Source organism: Nerophis lumbriciformis, linkage group LG19 (genome assembly GCF_033978685.3).
Source record: "Nerophis lumbriciformis linkage group LG19, RoL_Nlum_v2.1, whole genome shotgun sequence".
In the NCBI taxonomy this organism is placed as follows: Eukaryota; Metazoa; Chordata; class Actinopteri; order Syngnathiformes; family Syngnathidae; genus Nerophis; species Nerophis lumbriciformis.
The window spans coordinates 21,064,125-21,082,339 of NC_084566.2; the positions used below are offsets into that span (position 1 = coordinate 21,064,125).

General features: G+C 39.1%; 2 protein-coding genes across 7 annotated transcripts in view; one reads left to right on the forward strand and one right to left on the reverse strand.

The window, feature by feature from the left end:
• Nucleotides 1–7,019, reverse strand: part of dtna (dystrobrevin, alpha) — a 61,373-nt gene extending 54,354 nt beyond the window's left edge. For 2 of the 6 annotated variants that reach the window (XM_061979336.2, XM_061979333.2), the window contains exon 1: nucleotides 5,622–6,987. The gene's annotated coding sequence lies outside the window, so the exon portion shown is untranslated. Of the gene's footprint in view, nucleotides 1–5,621 lie in introns of all 6 variants that reach the window. The other 4 variants (XM_061979331.2, XM_061979332.2, XM_061979335.2 and 1 more) reach the window with 4 other exon arrangements.
• klhl14 (kelch-like family member 14) overlaps nucleotides 6,394–18,215 on the forward strand; it is an 81,891-nt gene continuing 70,069 nt past the window's right edge. The window contains exons 1-5 of the mRNA XM_061979339.2: nucleotides 6,394–6,883; nucleotides 12,401–12,491; nucleotides 15,703–15,779; nucleotides 15,879–15,905; nucleotides 15,990–16,198. The gene's annotated coding sequence lies outside the window, so the exon portion shown is untranslated. The remainder of the gene's footprint in view (nucleotides 6,884–12,400; nucleotides 12,492–15,702; nucleotides 15,780–15,878; nucleotides 15,906–15,989; nucleotides 16,199–18,215) is intronic.

The following is an 18,215-nucleotide window of genomic DNA, read 5'->3' on the forward strand; positions in this document are numbered from 1 at the left end:
TTTTTTTTGGCACAATGTGACCCCAGCTTGTTGTGATTACTTATAGATGTCCAACATTCTCCAGGAAGTAAAATAAATTCACATTTAGTCTGTAGTTGCAACTTGATGCTCTTGTTTGTGTAGCACAGTTGGTTTATCCTTGCTATAATTGTGCTTCCCCAAGGTATTGTACGATCAGCTGTGGTGATATGAATGACATCTTCTTGCAGGATTTGGTCTTCACAGATGTTATATGTCCTGCATGCGGTGGCTGCGCGTTTAGCAAAGGCATATGTTTAACTCTGCTACTTCTGTTAACAACATTGATCAGTAAACCTTGCCAGCGTAGCGTTCTCCTCTGCTTGTTGTCGCTTTAGCTAGCATTCATGCCAGTATGTAAAACTATCGGCGCGAGCAGAGCAGCAGCAGTCACTGCTTGCTGATGATGGTGACTGCTGCTTGCTTTCACCTTAGTCTCCAAGACACAAAAAAGTATCCAATATCACAGGGAAAAGTCACTAGATTTGTCCCTAGTAGCTGTTTACAAAAAAAGTCGCCAAGAGGACTGGCAACACTGTCGACGCCATCCCCGAGTATGTGTTTTGCTTTAAAATGGTATTTTAAACTTGATGTGCACCTATGATAAAAACGTTTGTCGCTGCAATACCAACAAGTTACCTTAGTTTTATCCAAAGTTCTGTTTTGAAGCGAAATTCGTTCCATTTTGTCCACACGCGACGCTGAGATCATTATTCATGCGTTCGTTACGTCTCGTCTCGATTACTATAACGTATTATTTTCGGGTCTCCCTATGTCTAGCATTAAAAGATTACAGTTGGTACAAAATGCGGCTGCTAGACTTTTGACAAGAACAAGAAAGTTTGATCATATTACGCCTATACTGGCTCACCTGCACTGACTTCCTGTGCACTTAAGATGTGACTTTAAGGTTTTACTACTTACGTATAAAATACTAAAAGGTCGAGCTCCATCCTATCTTGCCGATTGTATTGTACCATATGTCCCGGCGTTCAAAGAACTCCGGCTTATTAGTGATTCCCAGAGCCCAAAAAAAGTCTGCGGGCTATAGAGCGTTTTCTATTCGGGCTCCAGTACTATGGAATGCCCTCCCAGTAACAGTTAGAGATGCTACCTCAGTAGAAGCATTTCAGTCTTATCTTAAAACTCATTTGTATACTCTAGCCTTTAAATAGACCCCCTTTTTTAGACCAGTTGATCTGCCGTTTCTTTTCTTTTCTCCTTTGCTCCCCTCTCCCTTGTGGAGGGGGGGGGGGCACAGGTCCGGTGGCCATGGATGAAGTGCTGGCTGCGAGTCAGGACCCGGGGTGGACCACTCGCCTGTGCATTGGTTGGGGATATCTGTGCGCTGCTGACCCGTCTCCGCTCGGGATGGTTTCCTGCCGGCCCCACTATGGACTGGACTCTCACTATTATGTTAGATCCACTATGGACTGGATTTTTACAAAATGATGCTAGACCCACTCGACGTCCATTGCATCCGGTCTCCCCGAGAGGGGGGGGGGGGGGGGGGGGGTCACCCACATCTGCGGTCCTCTCCAAGGTTTCTCATAGTCATTCACATTGACATCCCACTGGGTTGTGAGTTTTTCCTTGCCCTTTTGTGGGCTCTGAGCCGAGGATGTCGTTGTGGCTTGTGCAGTCCTTTGAGACACTTGTGATTTAGGGCTATATAAATAAACATTGATTGATTGAAATGGGCTGCCCCTCCAACTGATCGATCGCGAAAATATTGGGAAATTAAAAAGTAGTAATATGACAACAGTAACACTCCCACCCAGACCCAGCCCCTATTAGGCAAGCATTACCATGAATTGATTAACGTGGACCCCGACTTAAACAAGTTGAAAAACGTGTTCGGGTGTTACCATTTAGTGGTCAATTGTACGGAATATGTACTGTACTGTGCAATCTACAAATAAAAGTCTCAATCAATCAATCAATGAACCCCATAAATACGCCCGCACGCATCTGCCTCTCTCTCTTCAGCCTCTCATCCCACCGCTCTCAACACCGCGGCCACACCCCCCGAAGACGGCCGCACACTACACCCGCTTGTCTCGCAAACACACATTGCCTGACATGCTCAAAAATCATCAAGCTGCAACAATGTATTCAGGCTGATTGTTGCAATGCATCGGACATTTTTTAGCATCCAACTTCAAACAACTCTTCCCTCAACCACAGCCATCATCGCTCGCCTCCGACGGGAACTAACAAGCCAAATACTAGAGTCTGTGAACATTGCTCCAAAGTACGGATTTTGTGTTGATTTATTATCAATACAAAACAAAATATTGACTTGAGCAAAGGCAATAATATATGATAAATCAAGGCAGCAGCTAAAGAAGGACTTCCCGTTTATGCCCTCTTTTATCACACAGGAAAAACCCGCCAGATAAACAGCTGATTTTACTATATCCGGCACTGATGTAAGACAACCATGTGACTCGCGTCCCATAAGTGACCCTAGGATGAACAATTATTCTACGGCCCTAAGACTATAGTGGCCATAAACAGTTAGCTTATACAGAAGGGGTGCCAAAAGTGTGGCACAGGGGCCATCTATGGCTCGTGACTCGTTTGTCATTGGCTTTAGGCCCATTACAAAAAACACCAGCAAAAATTGAGAAAACAGCAAGAAACAGAATGAGAAAAAGACAATAATAACGACACAAAGCTTTCTTTAAAAAACAAAAAATAAACAAAAATATATATATACATAGAATTTAAACAAAAAAAAGTAAATATACATACATACATACATATACATACCGTACATACATATATTTGTTTAACTATATATAATTTTTTTTATATATATATTTATTTATTCATTTATGCACATGCATGTATAGATCTTGCTTTGATTTTTGGCTGAGACCAGGGATCTTGGGCTCAAAAAGGTTGGTGACCACAGGTCTCGAGTCCCATGAGGCTTCTGTTTATTTACCTGCATCAGTGCAGATGTGGGCATATTTTTAAAGGTTTAGAGGCAGATATATAAGCGATCATGACATTTTTTTTTTTTTAATGTGATGGAGGGGATTCATACACTCTTAAAAAAATACTTTTTGAAAGATTTAAAGCATTCATCATCGCAAACATTACTGCTTGCCTCAACCTCACTTCCTTCAACACTTACAATGATTTAAAGAAGAAAAGATTAGAGGTATATCATGTCTTTACATCTGAATAAGACATCAATTGGAAATGTTGGATTAATTTGTGCATCAGCAAGTAACGTATTTGATTGACAACAAAGTGCTTTGCTGCTGTGACTGTGACACTAATCAGAACAGAGATAAGTGTGTTTGCGTTTGATTTCCTGCTACAAATATTAGTCAATCATCGACAATTAATGTCTGCAGCTGTTTTTATGGTGTAAAGTTCATATTTCGTCGCATTATCTAGCTATAGATGCCTGTTGTTCAGCAATGTTTGCTAGCGATATCAAGATTCAGTGTGTCTGTTGAGCCAACGAGAGATGTTGATACTAACAAATATCAACAAAGAGGCTGTAATGTGGACATCCTTGGCGAATAAAGCACTTGCCTTTCCTGTAGAACAACAACCTCTGTTATGAAAACCAAGAAAGAAAATACGGTGGATTGGACCAACAATCACAATATTTATTACTAGGACTTAACATGACGTTAACTTATTTGCACAAACAGGTCTTTGTAGTTATATTTAGGCACAGAAACCACAAAAGCACACATACTACGTCGACCTCGTGTCCTTTCTTTACGTTAAGTTCTAGTAGAGAATAAACTTGATTGCAGTTTCTCAAACAAATCAAACATTCAAACAAACATTTCACAAAGTGATCGCTGCAGATACAAGTATGGTCCGATTGTACTCCACAAGCTGATGAAAGTAATATTTTTGAGAGCCATTTCCTTCGACACACTTTTGTTCTTTCCCTGACTTTTTTACCTTTATGAACCACTTCATTTGGGACTCTATAAAAGCTATTTCCTATCTCTCTATTTGAACGATTGAAACACCCAAGAACAGAACAGCAATTGAGCATTTGCTCAAACTACACTCACTCTCACTTGTTTTAATGCGACACTTGAGCTGCTTGACCATCGTGTGAATTAAGCCGCGAAGAAGAAAAACAGACGTGATACGCAACACAGCAATACATACATAAATACATATACATACTGTACCAAAAGTTTGGACACACCTTTTCATTAAATGGGTTTTCTTTATTTTCATGACTATTTACATTGTAGATTGTCACTGAAGGTATCAAAACTATGAATGAACACATGTGGAGTTATGTACTTAACAAAAAAAGGTTAACAAACTGAAAACATGTTTTATATTCTACTCTATTCTAGTTTCTTCGAAATAGCCACCCTTTGCTCTGATTACTGCTTTTGCACACTCTTGGCATTCTCTCAATGAACTTCAAGCACACCTTTGAAGTGAAAACCATTTCAGGTGACTACCTCTTGAAGCTCATCGAGAGAATGCCAAGAGTGTGCAAAAAAGTAATTAGAGCAAAGGTTGGCTATTTTGAAGAAACTAGAATATAAAACATGTTTTCAGTTATTTCATCTTTTTTCTGTTAAGTACATAACTCCACATTTGTTCATTCATAGTTTTGATCCCTTCAGTGACAATCTACAATGTAAATAGTCATGAAAATAAAGAAAACGCATTCAATGAGAAGGTGTGTCCAAACTTTTGGCTTGTACTGTACATATTTCTACATGCACATATATATGTATATACATGTCAATCACTATTTTAGCATGTTTTTATTTTATATATTGTACCTTTCCCATATTTTGTTGATCTTGCACCGTGGAAGACTTTGCCCATTGTTATTATACACAATACAATGACAAGAAAGATAATCTACACGATTTACAGTACACTCTGGCATCTGCTTGCGAGCAAAACCAAGTATTTCAGTTGTAAAAAGGCTACACTGTTCATATTATACTGTAGTACTTCAAATGGTTGTTAACAATGTTAGAAATTGGAGTACTGTACACTATTAGAGTAGCTTGTCACATTGTTAACTATTATGTACAAATGTGCACAATAGGGGCAAAGTATCAGACTTTGGGGTACTTGTTTGTGTTTGTTCTAAAGCAACACAAAAACAATATATTGTGGATACCACTGCAGTGATACTCACTACTGTATAAACATAAAAGTACAATAACTATGATGTTGTCAGTTCATATGCAACACGTATGTCTTCAAGAGGATTACTATGTAATGAGTACAAATACACATAGGGTCATGCATGGGACACACACATACTGCATGCTTGCAAAACAAAAAGCACCAAGCACTGTTCTGTGTCTATGCAGAAGGACACCAGCAGCCATTATGGCTTAAAAGGTAAAAGGGCAGGAATGAAGGCAACAGGCGTCTCAGCATGCATCCTGCAGGAGACACCTGTGTGTCACGTCGAGCAACATTACAATGTTTCTACTATAACATTTGCAATGAACCAACTTAACTGCAACTATCAAAAAAACTATAATTAACGTCAAAACTACACAACGTTTGTCCAGAGTAGGTTAAGGTCGTGTTTTGACTGACGCTCGTTAAAGCAGCTGCACGGGACTTACCAGAATGTATTTCGAGGCATGTCAACATCTCCCACCGCCAGGAATCCCACCACAGCACGGCCGTGTCCTGCACCAGCGATCAGGCGTGCTTTGTAGCCAGGAGCCGCATCACTACGAGCGGTGGTGCCCTCCTAGCACTCCTCCTCCTCGCCGAGCTGGTGTTGTGGTAATAATGTTCGTGCAAAGGCGCACAGAGTGGCCTCTCTGCGATGACGTAATGCGGAATCTCGTAACTGTGTGTCTTCTTTGCCTTAAAAAAATATGATAATTGATAGATATTTTTGCCAGAAACACCAAATTGGTTATATTGTTTTTAAATATGTTTGCTTATGCTATGTTGTAGAGACATTTTTTTTGCCACGCTGCTATGAGCTTTAAGAAGGTGACGTCATGTACATTTTTGCACCGACTTCCAATCTTGAATACGTTTTATACAGCCTTTTTTTGCCAATTATTTCAGGAATGAAACATAGTGTTGTAAATACATATTTGGTACATCCCCAATGAGAGTAAAAATAATAATCACTATATTTACTGTTGAGTGAACGTATGTAGGACATTTAATGCATAGTGTAAAAATATAATAATCATATCGTCACTGTATGTTTTGGTTAGTTTACGCTAGTCTTAAAAATCCAATGTTTTTTATAATGAATACAAGTGCTGTTATTGATCGATACATGCGCTACAGTGACGTAAAACACTTTTGGAACGACTATAAAGAATTTCCCCATCTTCGCTGTTGGGTCTTGAACGCCGCACAGGCCCTTGTTACCTGGCAACCGCTCCAGGAAGATTGACAATCCGACAGCGCGTTTGGTCGATTCACGGGACACAGTGGAAAGAAACACAACTTTTGAAAAGTCCAAAAAAAGGAAATTAGGCAGGTCAGGGGGTAATAGCATTTCACTTTCTGCCATGACAACGACGCCCACTCCCAGCTAATGCATTGTTGTAGCTCAGTTTAATGGATGTTGACGATCAGTTTGTGAATTGAAGGTAGCATTTAAGCTAGTGTTAGCTCGAAGCACACATTTCGAAACTACGTTTCGTCGTGACTGTTCACTCAAACCTTATTCCTTTCTAACACTTAGTAAATGACTATTTTATTTATAACGTATTCAAATGTCCCCCTAACGATACTTTTTTTGTCGTGAGAAGTGTCGGTAGTCGCGCCATTGACCGTTTAAAAAGTTGGAGCATTAGATTAGCTAACATTGTTGAGACTGCAGGCGACTCCCAAAAGACTGCTTTTCAAGAAGGTGAGTATTTAACGTTACTGTCTCAAGTCGTATTTGTACCCACTTTATTAGGCCCCACAATGTAAATCCCACCTAACCTTATCGTGTCCACACACACACAATCCCACCGTTTAAGACCCCTTCCCCCCTCCGTCTGCCGGCGCAACTAGTACGCATGCGCTGAAAATGCGCACGTTAGTCCAGTGTTGCTTTTTGTGCAAGTTCTTAAATTTAACTTATCTGAACAATATCCAGTGTTGTGGTATTTCAATTAACTGGAATCCATTATGCTCTGGGGCCCTATTGTAGTGAATCACACCTGAGCCATCATAAATTAATCAATTCTTTATTGGACACGTGAAAGTACACAATGTGACAAAGAACATTTTACATCAATCAATCTAGGGATCTAGATATCTGGTCAGGACACTCCTCACTCTTTTGCCTTCACCTTCATTGTCCATTCGTTTTTGGTGACTTTATATACTCTGGACCGAGACGTTGAGTCTGCGACATACATGGCGGACAATAACTGATACAGTCTGCTTTGCCAGTCCAAAAGCATTCGCCGTTTTCTTCCCTCGACGGCCAGGTAATACAAAGCACACGCTACTTTTTTTTATCACATCCACGGGAGCTCGCATTCTCGTTGTCTCTCCTTCGACAAATGGATGAAGTTTTTTGGTAAGTAGAATCATAGCTGACCTGGACATTCGAAAGTTCTCTTGCCGTCTGAGAAGTGTTGTATCCGAAATAGCTGCAATCACTTTCTCTTAAGGTATTCATGTGTGATTTCCACAAGCGTCTGTACAGACGGAAGGAGAAACATGGGCTTGTCTGGATGACTCGCCGTCATATTTCCAGTGGTTAGCTCCGAGTTACGAAACCGCTTTATTATGAAGCCGGCTGTGGGGCGTTTTTTCTGACGTCACTGCCTCTCCGAACTCAGTTTGTAAACGATCAATGAGTCCATACAGAGCTAAGAGCCGGAGATTCAAGAAATACATGGCGCACTTACCCGTGTAAAAAGTTATTCGAGGAGGGGGACCTTAAACGATGGTTTAGTGTGGCTGAAACGGGGCTTTGGCTAAATAATTATTTGTTTAGCCTAAGTCAAAAGCATCAACTCACATGTGTGTACCTGCCGGAGCTTTAAGGACTCACAACATTTTGCCTTTCTATATTCCCGTTATTTTTGGGTTTTTCTTCCGTCAACAACTATGGATTGAACGTTCTAGAATTGGAAGTGTTAGCATTATTTAAAATGTTTTCTTGTCAATCCAGAAAACATTTTAGGGAAAAGACTATGAGCTTTATCAAAATACAGTATTGCATCCACAGACATATTAAAGCTTAGTTTTGATTGACACAGTTTACTGTTGTGGTTTTAGTTTCCTTTATACTGACATCTGTTTCTATTATCCTGCCAACCAAAATCTAAACACTTCCCAGTATGATGCAGTGCAATCTTTACGTTGCAATCTACTTACAAAACACTGCTGAACTCTTTGCTCCAAAATGTGTACATTTTTGACGAATGACGATAAGATCACATATCCTGTAATGATGTGAAGATTAGGAATATGTGAATTTGCAGTAAGTAACCCATATATATTCAGGTGCATAATTTAAGGCTTGTTGATTCTGCAATGCGTCAACTTTGCAAATATGCTCATACACTTCAGTCGTATGGGAAAAAATAGGACACCTTTGCACACATAAGATGTGTGTAAAATACAATAAAAAAATGATTTTCATAAAACCAGTATTATTAGACAGGTCTTGTAAAGATGATTCCAGATGATTATAATTTTCCTCTGATAGAATATTAAAGAAGTTATGGACTTTTGAAACCTGTAAAAATGCAGTAATTTATAGTCAGTCTCTTCAATACAAAGTCAGTGGGGCTCAAGATTTTAGCTGTGACCTTTTTGTCAAATATATCACAACTTTCCTAATATTTATCCCATTTTAAAAAGGTTGGTATCAATGGACAGCTTTTTTAAACAGAGAAACAGAAAAAGGTTTCACCGTTATGGTTTATTTTTCCAGCCATCCATTTTCTACCGCTTGTCCCTTTTTTAATTGATTAAATTCATAAAATGAGTGTTGGAAGTAACAGAAAATTTGAGTAAACATGGCTGCTCATACTCGAGTCACAAAACAAACGGCCAGGCACTCGGCGATCCAAAAAATCAGTGTGTAAATTGATCAATTCAAAAGATATTTAACAGACCCGCAGATGAATGTGTAACTTATATTATAATAGGGATTCCAATAAACATTTTACTCACCATAGATTTTTTGCAGCAGAGTTTTGTCGAGTGCAAACTTGCCCAATTTTGGCAGAGCTTTTTGGTGCGAGTAGTTGTCCAATCCGAAAATATCAGTATACTGGATAAACTACTGTATTTTTACGTGCCATAGGGCGCACTGGATTATAAGGCACACTGCCGATGAGCAGGTCTATTCAGGTTTATTTTCTTAAAAAAGGCGTACCGGATTATAAGGGGCAACAAAGGGCTCTACAGGGTATTATGATTTTTCTTCCTACATTTAAAACACAATACATATAATGGTGGTTCTTAAGGCCAACATTGTGCATAGATTATGTTATACAGACCATCTTCAGGCTGCTTTCAGACGTCTTTTCAAGATGCGTAATTTTGTGGGCGGTCTTATTACGTGGTTCCAATTCGACAGCGTCTTCCCGTCATCTTTGTTGTACCGGTAGTTTTTAGCATTTCCATAGTGAGTCTAAGATATAAGTTAGAACTGTACGCTACTTTATATTAAAAATGGCAACAGAGGAGGATGCCCCACAACAACAGGGTAGAGAAAAAAATGAGCTTATTGATAAAGGCGGACGCCCGCAAATTTTCGGTACTTATGCAGATCCCAAATACACATCAGCATGTACCAATAGGTAAGAAAAGTTGGTTTTGTATGATATTGCATAACAAAACGCCAGATAATATATCTCCTAATAACTACGATAGCCGTAATGCGCTGATTCCATCAAGCGGCGTGGCTTCGTAGTGAAGTGAAGTGAATTATATTTATTTAAGTCCTATACTTCACTTTGTAGTGAAGTGAATTATATAGCGCTTTTCTCTGGAGACTCAAAGCGCTTTACGTAGTGAAACCCAATATCTACTGTACATCTTTTAAGCTACTTTTAAACCAATGTAGGTGGCACTGAGAGCAGGTGGGTAAACTGACTTACCCAATGACACAACGGCAGTGACTAGGATGGCGGAAACGGGAAGCAAACCTGGAACCTTCAAGTTGCTGGTATGGCCGCTCTACCAACCGAGCCACGCCAGCTTACCAAAGTCGTACTAAAGCTTTTTGACAGGTTTGTAATCTTCTATATTCTCAAAGAAACATCAAAGTTTTGGTGTTCCTTGCTTCTGGGTACTTGCTATAGAGTGATTTATTGAACAGGCATCTGTAAACCTGCAGTCCACATGTATTTCTTATGTGTGACTGCCATCTACTGATCACACCTATCATTATACCATGTACCAATTAAATTGCTTCGAGGTCGGTGAGCACAACCAGAATTAAGACGTATATTAGACGCACCGGGTTGAAAGGCAAATTGTCGATTTTTTAGAAAATGAAAGGATTTTAAGTGTGCCTTATAGTCTGTAAAATATGGTACAGAAAGTTATGTGTTCTGTGTCGTCTGTACTGGTGGTGTATAGTGGTAGTGAAAACAATACGAACACAGATGAACTCTGAAAACAGCGGTCCAATCGGTACTCACGATGGCGCGATCAAGCGTTAACACTACGGAGATCCAGCGAGCGGCGAATACACACATACAGTACATAAGGGTGAACATTTTTCAAAACATGCCCCATAACTGTATTCCCTGGGCTATTATTTTTTTCTGACAAACTCACAACAAGGCAGTGCTGTTACAAAACCCCAGAGTTTGACCTTAATAAGTCTGATTGACTTGAAATTTATCACACACCTCAATGCACTTTATTAGAACACTCACTGTAACTTTAGATTGCTTAGCCGAATCACCACATAATTTGGTGCACACATTTCACTTTCATTTTTGTTTTAGCCACATCATCCATTTTATACCGCTTGTCCCTTTCATTTAGTCACATATTTCTTGCAAAAATTGTTTGCCAAGTCTTTCTGCATCACTTGTTCTGTACCTTTATCACCGCCAGATGGCGCCCTTTCACCAGACTGACTGTCGCCATTGGCTTTGCCTTGAGTTGCTGATTCTCTCTCCCCCACTGACACGTTCCAAAACATGTCAGTCTATACGACCACACTCCCACTGAGAATAAGGAGTCACAGAAGACGTTTCACAGCCAAATAATTTTTTGTAATTACTTTGCAGAGTGAAATTAATCAAATAGAGCGAGCGTTTGTTTCAACTACATCTGCTGCTTCCTGATGTTCATGGGGCGTTGGTTCACTCGTGTGTTATTCCTCCACACATTACAAGGGGCTTTGTTTCATTAAATAGAGACAAGTGTTTGTTTGTGATACACAAACATTTAAAGTCTGGTTCACAGAGCTCAATGTTTTTAAATGTGTGTCAAATGAAGCCGGCCTTTAGACGCAAAGGTAAAGGACTGGCGTCACCAGTTAAACCAGACGTGACTGGAACAGGCATTGAGAAACTCACCAGCCTAGAAATAGCTAGCCAAGCACCCATGCAGTGCCACCTTAAGGTGAATAGTTAACCTTGTTTTGTTATAAAGTATAAACTTTTCCCTACAAATGTCACTTTAAAAGGTGTCACACTGGAGACTTCATTAAGTAAACCTACACAGTTTTAAGAGACCCAAAAAAAGAAATATAAGAAAGTTGTCCATTATCACTATGGCTGAAGAAAATAAACAGCGTCCTTGGAGAAGTCGTGTACCTGATTGAGCGTCTGGAGGCCAAGCGTTAGCGTGCGAAAGAAAAAAAGTTGACAGTGTGGCAACTTTGGGGCGGCATGGCGTAGTGGGTAGAGCGGCCATGCCAGAAACCTGAGGGTTGTAGGTTCACTCCCCGCCTCTTACCATCCAAATCGCTGCCGTTGTGCCCTTGGGCAGGACACTTCACCCTTGCCCCCAGTGCTACTCACACTGGTGAATGAATGATAGATGGTGGTCGGAGGGGCTGTCGGCGCAAACTGGCAGCCACGCTTCCGTCAGTCTACCCCAGGGCAGCTATGGCTACGAAAGTAGCTTACCACCACCAGGTGTGAATGAATGATGGGTTCTCACTTCTCTGTGAAGCGCTTTGAGTGTCTACAGCACTATATAAATCTTTAATCCATTATTATTATTATTATTAACAATAGCAGACTTGTATTGTTGAAAAAGGTGAGTCAACGAGAATACATATTTAAATTTGAACTGCCTTCATTCAATGTCTTAGGAATGTTACTACTAGTTGTAAAATATTTTTTATCTGGGACACAAGGCCTGTGTTCAAGGCGTTTAAACACAAGTGTATGCTAAAAGTGTGAAGACAATGCCAGACACTGCACTTTGAAATCATATGTTGCAGGAGGATCAAAGACAAATTCACATTGGGAGAGAGAACGTGGACACGTATCCAGACTACTAGAAAAAGTCAAATCAGCACTCCACAAGCGGAGGTAACGTTCAAAAGAAGAATAAGGTCAATTACTTAATTTTAATTCTATTTCAACAATTTCCCTTGTGGATCATTAAAGTTTGTCTAAATCTAATCCATAAATGTGTTTCCTCACTCATATATCTGTCCTTCCTATATTATAGGTGGATGCAGTTTAATCTAATATTATTATTATTACTACGGTACTCAAAGACAAAGTAATGTTGTATTCCCATTGAGGCAAAGAAGATGAAAAATGGTCATCTGAGTGTATGAAGAATCATCTAACAAACCACTTTTAGGCATATTCAACCCAGGACAGTTAGCTTCCATCCATCCATCCATTTTCTACCGCTTATTCCCTTTGGGGTCGCGGCGGGCGCTGGAGCCTATCTCAGCTACAATCGGGCGGAAGGCGGGGTACACCTTGGACAAGTCGCCACCTCATCGCAGGGCCAACACAGATAGACAGACAACATTCACACTCACATTCACACTCACATTTACATATTAGGGTCAATTTAGTGTTGCCAATCAACCTATCCCCAGGTGCTTAAACTCAGTTAAACAGGGCTAACCATGATTTAGCTGTTTGGATATACAGTATTTAATTGTAAATGACGCTTGATGTTGTCATGTGCTGTATTCTTGACAAATGATGCTTTAGCATTCCCATCGCCCGGTTCACCTATGGTTTCTAATTCACTTTAAAACAATTTGTCACCATAAAAAAGAGTCAAAGCAGTTGCAAACGCTGGAGAAAAGCCAATGAGTTTATTATTTTTATTTTTTTAAATGTTTTTATTATACTTATATCACTAGAATCATCTCTAATCTGAAATCAGGGATGCCGACAAATAGGTATTGTGTGACTCTATAACGCAGCGCATCCCTCAAATTAAAGGAGCTAGAGAGAAGAATAAAGGAGTCAGGTGACACATGTTCAGAATGACATTGGAGAAGAAACCAATTTCCTTGTAGAAAAGTATTTAGAAGATCATAATGAGGTGGTCTTTGTGATCATTTCCACAAGCACCTACATTGGATTCAAGATTCAAGATTGTTTATTGTCATATGCTCAGTTAAACAGACAGTTTGCCGTACAATGAAAATTTTACTTTGCTAGTCCACTTTTCAACAAGTCACACGGTACTAGCTAAAAAATAAAAATAAAAATGTATATACAAGGCACAGTAAGTAACATAACATTATTGCACATTCTGATTGACAGTCAACAGTATAAATATGGAGGTGACATTTGGTCACAGCAGCAGTTAAAGTGTCTTTAGTGATCAAAGGTGAAAAGTGTCTACAGTGATGGTTCACAGTTCGAGGGTGGTCATGGTAGCTGTCTTTTGTTCAAAAAGACAAAAGTAAAACGGGGGGTGGAGCTAGCATTCACAAGTTAGCATTCACAAGCCTGATGGCCTGTGGGTAGAAACTGTTTGTCAGTCTCATAGTCCTGGTGCCCATAGTTGACGTATGGTGTGACACATCCACAGAAATTTGATATCAGAATAGCACCTGCAGTCAAAACGTACTGTTTGCAAGTAAGAAAACACAAAGGTTGGAAAATACAAGTGTCAAATATCTCAGAGACACTTCATTAAGTACACTGCAGAGCTGTACAGTGCGAGCATTTTACTCGCATTTGCGACTAAAAATAGGTTGTGCAAGTATTAAAAAAAAGTAGCACACATGCAAATTCAGATATTAACCTTTTAATTTTGCTCTTAAAATAAATACATCCAACTTTTAATATACTGGAGTAAAATGTTTGCTCATCTGTATAGCATGTTTGAAATAAACTTAAACCATAACAATAACTAAATGGACAAGTTATTGACGCGGAAATGTTGCCGATCACCCTGTTTGTGCCCCTCCTGACTCACACACTCAGTCTTCCAACATGGAAGAAACAAGATCTAAGTTGGAGGAACTGGTCAGTAAAAGACAACGTTTTTTTCACCGCCTTAAAACTTGACACAAACTGCACAGCGCGCTAGCAACTACAAGGGTCGGAGGGAATATTGAACAACAAATCAATGATTGAAGTAACATACTTGCCATCCATTTATTGACAAGAACATACAACCATGGAAACTCATTCAATCTATTTATTAAACAGAGGTAACAAAAACCAGTGAAAGAGTCAAAAGAGTTGCCCCTGCTAGCCCGCTAAGCTAACAAAAACAGCTCAAGCTAAAATGCCTGTGAGACTCAGACTGAGCCTGGACCTGCTGACGTCACATATCACTAGGCAAAAAGGCACCACCTTTTAAAGGCACAAACACAGACGCACGTACTGCTGTCATATGTATACTTTATATGAAACTTATCTCAAATGCATTATGCCAGATTTCTGAAGTTTGTTTTTAAGTAACGCATTATTTACTTTCTATAGTAATTACATTTATCAAAGAGTAATTCCGTCAGTAATTCAATTATTTTTTGGTAACGATAATTAGTGACTTTTTGAAAGTAATTTTCAGAACGAGTAACTATAATTAGTGGCTTTTTAAAAGTAATTTTCAGAACATGAAGCTGAAGCTGATGTTCCTGGCTAAAACCTTAGTGTGTATGTCCTATAATAATGTTTACCTATAAAACACCATTGTTAAAGGTAGATTATTTTCATGTTGCTGCTGATGTTTAAACATGTCCTCTTAAAGCAGGGCACTTCATTTCACATTTTGTTCTTTTCTGTTTTTGTTAGCTGAAGAATTGAGCATAGTAAATGTTTTTTAAAGAACATTGGAGATTATATTTGACTTCTCTTAAAATACTTATTTCTTTTTTTCTTATCTCAAAACACATCTTAATTTAGGATGTTATTATGCAAAAACGACTTTTCTTACTTGTTGGTACCTGTTTTTGTGTATTTGGGATCGCCATCAGTCCTGAAAATTTAAAATCAAGGCATGGTGGAGATATTTAGTTAAGTCAACGAATATTTCCATTTGTGGGTTAGTTTATGGGCCAAACTAACCAATATGAGTTTTGATCCATATTGCTCAGCTCTACACTTGTGTTTACGACAGTGTTAGCACAGTTTAGGGATGTTCTTCGTGTTTAATTGAGCGTTACAGTAGGCCTTATGGTGGCATTGTTTTTATATGTCTGAGGGCACATGTGTACCTTGTTTGAGTGTTAATAATTAAATTGTGATGTTTAAGACATTTCATGTTGCTAAAAAAAAATGTCTATGCTACAAGAAATTTTCTGTTCTACAGGTCTGCGAAAAGGTCTCAGGTTGAGTGACCCACGATAAGTTGCAGCAAAAGCAGCAGCAGCTCACCTGCAAGTCGGGGTCAGTGAGAGCAAAGCCTGTACCTTCTGTACATTGTGTGCATGAGTAACAAGGAAGAGCCCCCTTATGAATACCTTGCTTTGTTTTTTACAACGAGAGATCCTGCAAAATAAGCTGATCTTTCAGGTGAGTACATTTGACCTACCTAAGGTATCTACCAAAATGTAAGATTTTCTGTTTTTGTTATTGTAAGACCTGTCCCCTGTTTAGTCTTCTTCAGGGTCAGTGCGCAAATATCAGTGACAAGCTACACCGACACCAAACAAGTTTATCAAGCCAAAAGGTGACCTGAACAGCAACAAGTGCACTGAAAATTCAGTATGATCCATTATTTGTAGAATATGAAGCAGTTGACTCAACAAGTGGAAAAGATGAAGGAAGAGGAACACTTTTATCGGGCCTCAAGAAAAGCTGTGACGGTAAGCAAGAAAAAGACCTCGGTGAAAAAGAATATTTGAAAACTAATTATTTTGTTACTTGTAAAGTGATGACAGCTATTATTATGTTTGCTCTTTGAATACAGACGCTCTACTCTGACAACATAATTGACAGGATTAGTGACTCGAGGATTAGTAAACCGTCAGAGAAATGCAATGTTGCTTCAGATAAAATGGAGGAAAATATTAGAAGCCTGTCTGAATTGGATGATCGGCGACTTGTCAGGGTGTACCCCGCCTTCCGCCCGAATGCAAGGGGTAGGAAATGGATGGATGGATGGTCTGCATCTAACATCTCTGATATAAGCTCAGATACAAGCAGTCCTGCAATTAGTTTAATTATGCACAGCTGGACAGCCAGTTAAAATCTAAATGTCCTCCAATACAGTAGATACGTTTTTAGTATTGGCTCATTCCTGTGAGAATCCTGCATGTGACTGAAGCTTTAAGGAGTAGAACTAGCCAGGACTAGCTGCAGTGTGCTCAAACAACCACCAGGTAGCATCTGTGAGCAGATAATACTGTATCTTCTCTTTTCGACTATTCAGGTCATGCATTCACAAATTCTTCACTCACGCTTCAAGTGAAGGATGAGGAAAAAATACAACATTACCTAGTGTAAGCACACATTGTTGGTCTTTTCTTCTATTTAAGTAAAGTCATCAATGAAAGGTAAACCTGGTAGGCTAGGAGCTAGCAGTTACACAACAGCTAAGCACATAACAGCAGTGTCATTGATTGAACAATAACGCTGTCATGACATTTGTTAATATAAACAAGTATGAAAGAATTATAGTTTCATATTAGTGTTGTCCCGATACCAATATTTTGGTACTGGTACCAAAATTATTTCAATACTTTTCGGTACTTTTCTAAATAAAGGGGACCACAAAATGTTAACAAAAATTTTTACGGTACATTAAACATATGTTTCTTAGTGCAAGTTTGTCTTTAAATAAAATAGTGAACATACAAGACAACTTGACTTTTAGTAGTAAGTAAGGAAACAAAGGCTCCTAATTAGTTTGCTGACGTATGCAGTAACATATTGTGTCATTTTCCATTCTATTATTTTGTCAAAATTATTAAGGACAAGTGGTAAAAAATTAATTATTAATCTACTTGTTCATTTACTGTTAATAACTGCTTACTTTATCTTTTAACATGTTTTATCTACACTTCTGTTAAATGTAATGATCACCTATTCTTCTGTTGTTTGATACTTTACATTAGTTTTGGATGATACCACACATTTGGGTATCAATCCGATACCAAGTAGTTACAGGATCATACATTGGTCATATTCAAAGTCCTCATGTGTCCAGGGACATATTTCCTGAGTTTATAAACATAATATAAATTTTTTAAAAAACGAAAGAAGATGTTGTGATGCCAAAAAATATCGACGTAATCATAGTAGTATCAACTAGATACGCTACTGTACTTGGTATCATTACAGTGGATGTTAGGTGTAGATCCACCAATGGCGTTTGTTTACATTTTGACGCAGGTGAGCTACGATGTGTAGTGATGCATGTTTAGCTATTTCTCGTCCTGCAGGGATGATACTTGTAAGAAATGTACTTTATTTGTCGCCATGGAGGCGAGGATTAGTGACTTAGAAGTAGCTAAAACACTGCCCACTGGGGCTGGACTTTAGCCGCTAGTTAGCTAGCCATGTCTTTAAAGCATCTCTTCCGGTGGGCGTTCCAAGTGTTATAACTTCACCTTTATCGTTAGTTTTTAAGCCAAAATGCGTCCGTTCTCCCTTTTCTGTCTACACACTGTCTGCTTGTACCGTATTTTTCGGACTATAAGTCGCAGTTTTTTTCATAGTTTGGCCGGGGGTGCGACTTATACTCAGGAGCGACTTATGTGTGAAATTATTAACACATTACCGTAAAATATCACACAATATTATTTAGCTCATTCACGTAAGAGACTAGACGTATAAGATTTCATGGGATTTAGCGATTAGGAGTGACAGATTGTTTGGTAA